This window comes from Equus quagga, chromosome 13, assembly GCF_021613505.1.
Source record: "Equus quagga isolate Etosha38 chromosome 13, UCLA_HA_Equagga_1.0, whole genome shotgun sequence".
Taxonomy (NCBI): domain Eukaryota; kingdom Metazoa; phylum Chordata; class Mammalia; order Perissodactyla; family Equidae; genus Equus; species Equus quagga.
This window is the reverse complement of record NC_060279.1, coordinates 24246600-24252798: the sequence shown is the minus strand read 5'-3', so window position 1 is coordinate 24252798 and position 6199 is coordinate 24246600. Positions and strand designations below refer to the sequence as shown.

Here is a 6199-nt window from a genome sequence, read left to right as displayed (position 1 = left end):
CTACCTTGGTCTACTCCTACCTTTGTCTGCCTCCTACCTTGGTCTACCCTCTGAAGACTCCCTCTAGAGCCCTTGTGGATGCCCTTCCTCTGGCCATCCTTGTTCCCTGTTCCCCAGGGCTCTGTTCAAGTCGTCTCCTCATTTTAATCACCCTCATCCTTTCACACATTTCCAATTGTTGCCTCAATGTTGATAGTTCTCAAATTGAAATCCATAACCCAGTGGTCTTTGTAGCTCCATATCAGGGTGGGCACCTTCCCTTGACAGTTCCACTTGCACCTTCAACTCAAAGCTCCCCATCGGCTGCTGCTCCTCCCAGATCCCCAGCTTGGCAGTGGGCATAATCTAGTTGCCCAAACTGATGCACCATCCTTGTCTCATCCCTTTGCCTCATCTGTCAAATCTTGTATCCAATTCCTGTTGATTCTCGCAAATTTAAGTATTATGATTTTCCCAAATCTGTTCACTCTCTCTCTCTCTCCATTAGTTCAAGCCTTGACCATCTGCCAGATATATTAAGCTGCTGCCTTCTAACTGGCAACCCAGGGCTGATCCTTCCAATCCAATGTCCGCTGTTTTCTTTTTAGTGTGGTAAAAAACAAATAACATAAAATTTACCATCTGAAGCATTTTTAAATGTACAGTACAGTAGTGTTAACTTATTACACTTTATTATGCAACAGAGCTCTAGAACTTTTTATCTTGCAAAACTAAAACCCTATACCCATTGAACAACAGTTTCCACTCTATTTTCTTGAGTGTGATTTTTCTAAAGCATAAATCTGACCACTATTTTGTTTTCCTTAGACCATAGCACAGTGCATGGGGTCTGTGAGCTGTACAAGGGCTGTCACCCCCGTACCCCCTAAAAAGTTTCATTGGCTTCAAAATAGAAATAGAAATCTGCAAAATTGAAATTAATAAGTTAGTGGTAATTCCAAATCAGAGTTATAAAACTCCTTTCAAATTTTTTGTTAAAAAATATATGTAATGTGGATTCATTTGATGATGTTTGATGTGATATGGGGTGGGGCCTCCAATGACAAAAGCGTCTAGGCTTGGGAACATCTTTAAATCACCCTATATGGAAGCCCTGGGATGCTTAAAGAATTTCAGTGGTTCCCAACTGTCCTCAAGACCAAACTCAAACCCCTTAATGTGGCTTCCAGACCCTTTATCAAGTGACTCCTACTTAGTCCTCAGCTTCATCTCTCCCCAAACTTCCGCTTCCCCTAGTCTTCCCCAACCTGCTCCCTCACTCCGTTCCCCTAACGTGCCCTGCTCTCTCTTCCTTTTAGGCTTTTGCACACACCTGGAACACTGTCTTTTTCTTTTTTCTTTACTGAGGTATAATTGACATATAACATTACCTTAGTTTCAGGTGTACAACATAATGATTCGCTATTTGAATATATTGTGGAATGATCACCACAATAAGTCTAGTTAACATCTGTCACCACACATAGTTAACATTTTTTTTTCTTGTGGTGGGAACTTTTAAGATCTACTCTCTTAGCAACTTTCAAATATGCAATACAGTATTGTTAACTAGAGTCCATGCTGTTCATTACATCACCAGGACTTATTCATTTTGTAACAGGACATTTGAAGCTTTTGACCCCCTTCACCAATTTCACACCCTCCCCCCACCTCTGGCAGCCACCAATCTGTTCTCTGTATCTATGAGCTTGAGGTTTTTTTAGATTCCACACATAAGTGAGATCACACGGTTTTTGTCTTTCTCTGACTTATTTCACTTAGCATAATGCCCCTCAAGGTCTATCCATGTGGTTGTGAATGGCAAGATTTCCTTCTTTTTCATGGCTGAATATTATTCCATTATGTGTGTATGTGTATTGTGTATGTGTGTGTGTATATATATATGTCTAACATTTTCTTTATCCCTAGAACACTTTTATCTTCTCAATTCCTGAATAAGTCCTAACTCTTAGCTCCTGGTCTGTTCCTTTAGGAGACTCTCTTGACCCTCCCTGACCGGGTTCCAGTGCCTTATATCTCTGCTCCCAGGCTGCTCTGTGCTTACGCCATCATGGCACAGTCACAGCGAACCATGATTGCCTATGTGTGTCACCCCCTCTCCAGACTGAGTGAGAAACTAGGTCTTGTGCATCCACCTACCCAGGACCCAGCACCCAGCAGACTGTCTGGCCGACAGCAAGTGCTCAATGGATGACTGAAAAGAGGCAGCAAGAGAATGGCTTGGTGATGGAGGGTCCTCCTGTGGCTGGGAGAAACATAGAAGAAAGGGGAGGTGGGAGGCCCTGAAGACAACTTTTGTCTCCAGAATAAATTGGCCTCCAAATACCAAGGCCACTCCAGGCCTGGCCAGGGCACTGGTGCCTGAGCCCACACCGCACATATATATGCAACGAGACTGGGGCGGTGCTGCACATGGAGGCTCACATGCCATACGTCTAAATATCTGTAACTTACAAATTAAGCTAACAAACTATTAAATAAAATATGCTCTGCTTCCTTCCTTGTCAAATATACCTTCATAACAACTTGGAGGGTCATATTCAAACCGAGAATTCTTGGACTCCTCAGCGTCCTTCCCCAGCGGAAGGAGGTGGGGGCTGAGCCAGCTCCTGGCCCTCAGCCTGTCCCCTTCTCTTCTCACACCATGAGGGGCCTTGCAAACATGCGTGGGGACACCCCAGCCTTCACGTCCAAGGCTCATCCACCCCCTTACCAATAGCCACCTTGTTGCCGCCTTCAGACCCAGAGTTGTTCACGCTGGTGATGTCGTCCACCCTCGGGAGGCTGGGCCTGTGGCTGAGGCCTGCTCAGGCTCTGGAACTGGCGGGTAACTGTCTGGGCAAGGAGTTCTGGATGTCAGCCCGCAAGGCCTGACCTAGAGAGGCAGTGACCTCAGAGTGGGCACATCTCCTCAACCCCCTAGACTCTTCACCAAAGGTGGGGTGAAGCCAGAAGAAAGCCAGAGAGTGAGGCCTAAAGTGCAGCCCGGAGAGGGGCCTCTTCCCAGGAGGTTTAAGGCTTATGCTTCTGCCCTGGGTTGTCCTCTAGAGACAGGCACACACCCCATGTCAGATGGCAGGGGCTGGGCGGGGTGACCCCACCTGAGTCCTGGGTTCTGTGGGCTCTGAGCTTCTTTAGCCTGGTGGTGGGGTCTCACAGGGACAGGGGTTCTGCATTTTCTCCCCCACATCCCCCGCTCTCCCCCCACAACCCTCCCCAGGGCTGGAGGCTCTGACGGAGATGAGGTTTCTGCCGGAGCTATTTCTGTCTGTGGTGCCAGCTGTTCTCCCAGGGGGCCCTTCAGCAGGTCTGATTAAGTTCTTAAGGGCAAAGGAGCAGGGGAGACACAGAGGGAGGGAGAGCAGGACAGAGAGGCAGGCGGGCCAGACAGACGCCAGAGATGGTCGGCTTATCCCAGGGCCCCCCCAGGACCCGACCACGGGGGAGACCCTGTGTGAGTCTGTGTTGTGACGGGGCATCTGGGGAAAAACGTGATGGCGGGGTGTGGTCTGATAAAGACGCCCAGAAAATCCGTCAGAAGAGTAAGGGTGGTCTTCTCTGGGTGCTTTGCACAGTTGGGATTCTGCCCCTCCCTTGCTCTGGATCAGCCCCGGCAGCGTAAGCTTCAAGGCCCCTCACACTCCTGCTCACTGTTGGGCGTGACAGCACTACGGTGACTCCGGAACCTTCCCGTGAGGGTTGCCTGCTTCCCATTCAGTCAACGGCACCTACAATCTGCCTCCAATGCATGAACATGGATAGAATTCTTGTTTAAAAAAGAAAATTAGGACATTTGGGGAAATGTGAATATGAGCTGGATGTTAGGGAATGAGTGTTGATTTTCTTAGGTATAAAAATGGTGTTATGATTGTAGAGGAATATCGACAAACAGCCCAATCTTAGGAGGTGGTGCTGAAATGTTCATGGCCGACGTGTGACACTATCTGCAATGTCTTACATTCAAATCGTTCAGAAAATGTTACATGTACATGCGCACAGGCACATAGCCGCGGCAAATATGGCAAAATATTAGTAATCATTTTATTTAGGAGGAGTGGTGTTTCCATGACACTTTAACGCTGCTTTTCTTGAAATATCATTTATGCTCATCACTGTTACGAAACCCTGGTATTTGTTAGACCTGCCCTTAGGTTCTATTATTTGACATGTTTGTAAAGAGGTACATGTATTACTATATCTCAGATTGTTTTTAAAAAATATGTCCATAGATGCATTTCAATACAGCTGGTTTCTCTTCAAATCCTGTGCATTCAGAAACATTTTGCTGAGACTGTGTCCACAGGCTTCACAGATTCTCAAAGGGGTCCATGGCACAGAAAGTAAAGGACCTCCTGGCCTGGTGCAAGCGTGACCCCAACGCTGTCCCTGGCCTCACCCCAACCCCGGCTTCTGAGAGAGCTGATCCCCCACCCCCTGGTATGAAGAGAAAGCGTGCATGGTGGTGCCTCAGTTTACCCAGGCGGCAGTAGGAAAGCCCTCCCCAGTTCTACCTCTGCCCTTTGACGTCACTCCCTGGAGCCTTCTCTCTGCTGCTCCCTACTCTTCCCTGTCCTCCTTCCTTTCCCCTTCATTACCCCTTCCACCCCCACGAGCTAGCCCCCCCTTCTACCTATTTTTGAACATCTCTGGGGATAATGTCTTTTCTGTGGCTCCCTGGGAGACACTATCACCAGCTGTGGCTCATTAGATACGCTAGAAAAAACCATCCCCAGGCCTCAAGGACAAGAGGGGTCTGGTTCCAGGCAGTTGGCAGTCGGAGGGGCTCTGACCCCCTGCAGGAGGCGTGAGAGTTTCCCTTTTTGCCAAGGTGCTAACTTCACACATTGCAAATTGACCGTATTATTGGGGTGGGGGGCAATATAGAAAAATAATTAAAGTACTCCACCTAGCAGGTGTGACTCAGCCTGACCTGTGGTCCTCTGCCCACCTGACAAGCACCTGCTCATCTTTTAGGACCCACCTCAAGCGTCGGCTCCTGCCTGCAGCCTGCCCCTCACCCCCCCGACACTGAGGTAGAACGGAGTGTCTGCGGCGCCTGGCATAAGGGCCCACCATCATGGCATTTGTAACAAACACGTTTCTCACTTTTTTGGTAGTTTTTCTCTCTCCCCCATTTGGCTATGAGCTCTGTGAGGGCAAGAGCTGAATTTGTTGAATCTCCTGGCATGCAGTAGGCCCTTGATAAATGGTTCCTGAATGAGGAATGAATGAAGGGCAGCCAGTCCTCCTCATTTTGAGGTAGGGGTACAACCAGATGGGGTAAGGACTCAGGTCCAGCTGACCACAGGTGGAGGGGGCCGATCCCCAGGGAGCTCTCCTCTGATCCCACAGTTGCAGCTCAGACTTTCCTTCCCGAGCCTGGTCCTCTCCCTGGAGCCCACCCCACACCACTCTGTCCAGGCCCACTCTCCTAGGCGTGTTACGGGGACTCACAGACAGCTCCATGGCCAGGAGGACTGAGGCCTACGCATCGCCCATGTGTTTGGTCACTCTTGTGTCCTGGAGCCTGACTCTGCACCTCGGGCTTAGTAGGTCCTCAAGTCACAGTTCTCGAATCGATGAGAGAATCTGATCTGGGTTTCACCTGTGTCCTCCCCATAAAGCAGAAGGGAAAATGCTGGGGCTGTGTCCTCCCAGACGGCTTGCTGGTTCCAGAGCAGACAAAAGCTATGGCTTCCCATGGGTCCACGAGGCAAGGACCAGGCCACCGCCCGGAGGATCCTGCAGAGTCTGCCTACTCTTGTGGAACAGATGAGGACTGACGGGCCTCCCTGTGGCCATCTGGGCCCTGGACTCAGACTGCTCAATAGGCTGTCCCCAGCCTGCCACAGCCCTGAAAGCTACTCCCCCCCCCAGCCCAACCCCCACCCCGCTCCAGCCTCCACCCAGCCTCTGCTCTAACTTCTCAAGGTGCAGCTGCTCTCAGGTTACAAGTGGGGAAGCCACTGTCTCCTGGGGAGATGACCCTCTTACCTGGCTTTCTGAAGTCAGCCTCTGCGGAGGTGAAAGGTCCAGCGAGGGTCCTGTTTTCTGCTTCCCCGTCTGGGAGAAGAGAGTGTCTGGTCTTTTGCGGGAACAGCAGAAAGTTGGCAGCCGCAGGAGGGCAGGGTTGAGGGAAGACTACATCCTAAATGTCTCCTCCTCTTTCTCGCCTGCTGCTGGCTGCTGGCTCATGCTT

The 6199-nt window shown here is 49.9% G+C and overlaps 1 protein-coding gene across 3 annotated transcripts in view; it reads right to left on the bottom strand.

Moving 5' to 3' along the window:
* Positions 1 to 3173, bottom strand: part of RD3 (RD3 regulator of GUCY2D) — a 9388-nt gene extending 6215 nt beyond the window's left edge. Inside the window, exons 1-2 of one of the 3 annotated variants that reach the window (XM_046680241.1) lie at positions 3102 to 3173; positions 2714 to 2875 (exon numbers count right to left, since the gene is read on the bottom strand). The gene's annotated coding sequence lies outside the window, so the exon portion shown is untranslated. The remainder of the gene's footprint in view (positions 1 to 2713; positions 2876 to 3101) is intronic. The other 2 variants (XM_046680242.1, XM_046680243.1) reach the window with 2 other exon arrangements.
* Between the last annotated feature and the right edge of the window lie 3026 nt (positions 3174 to 6199).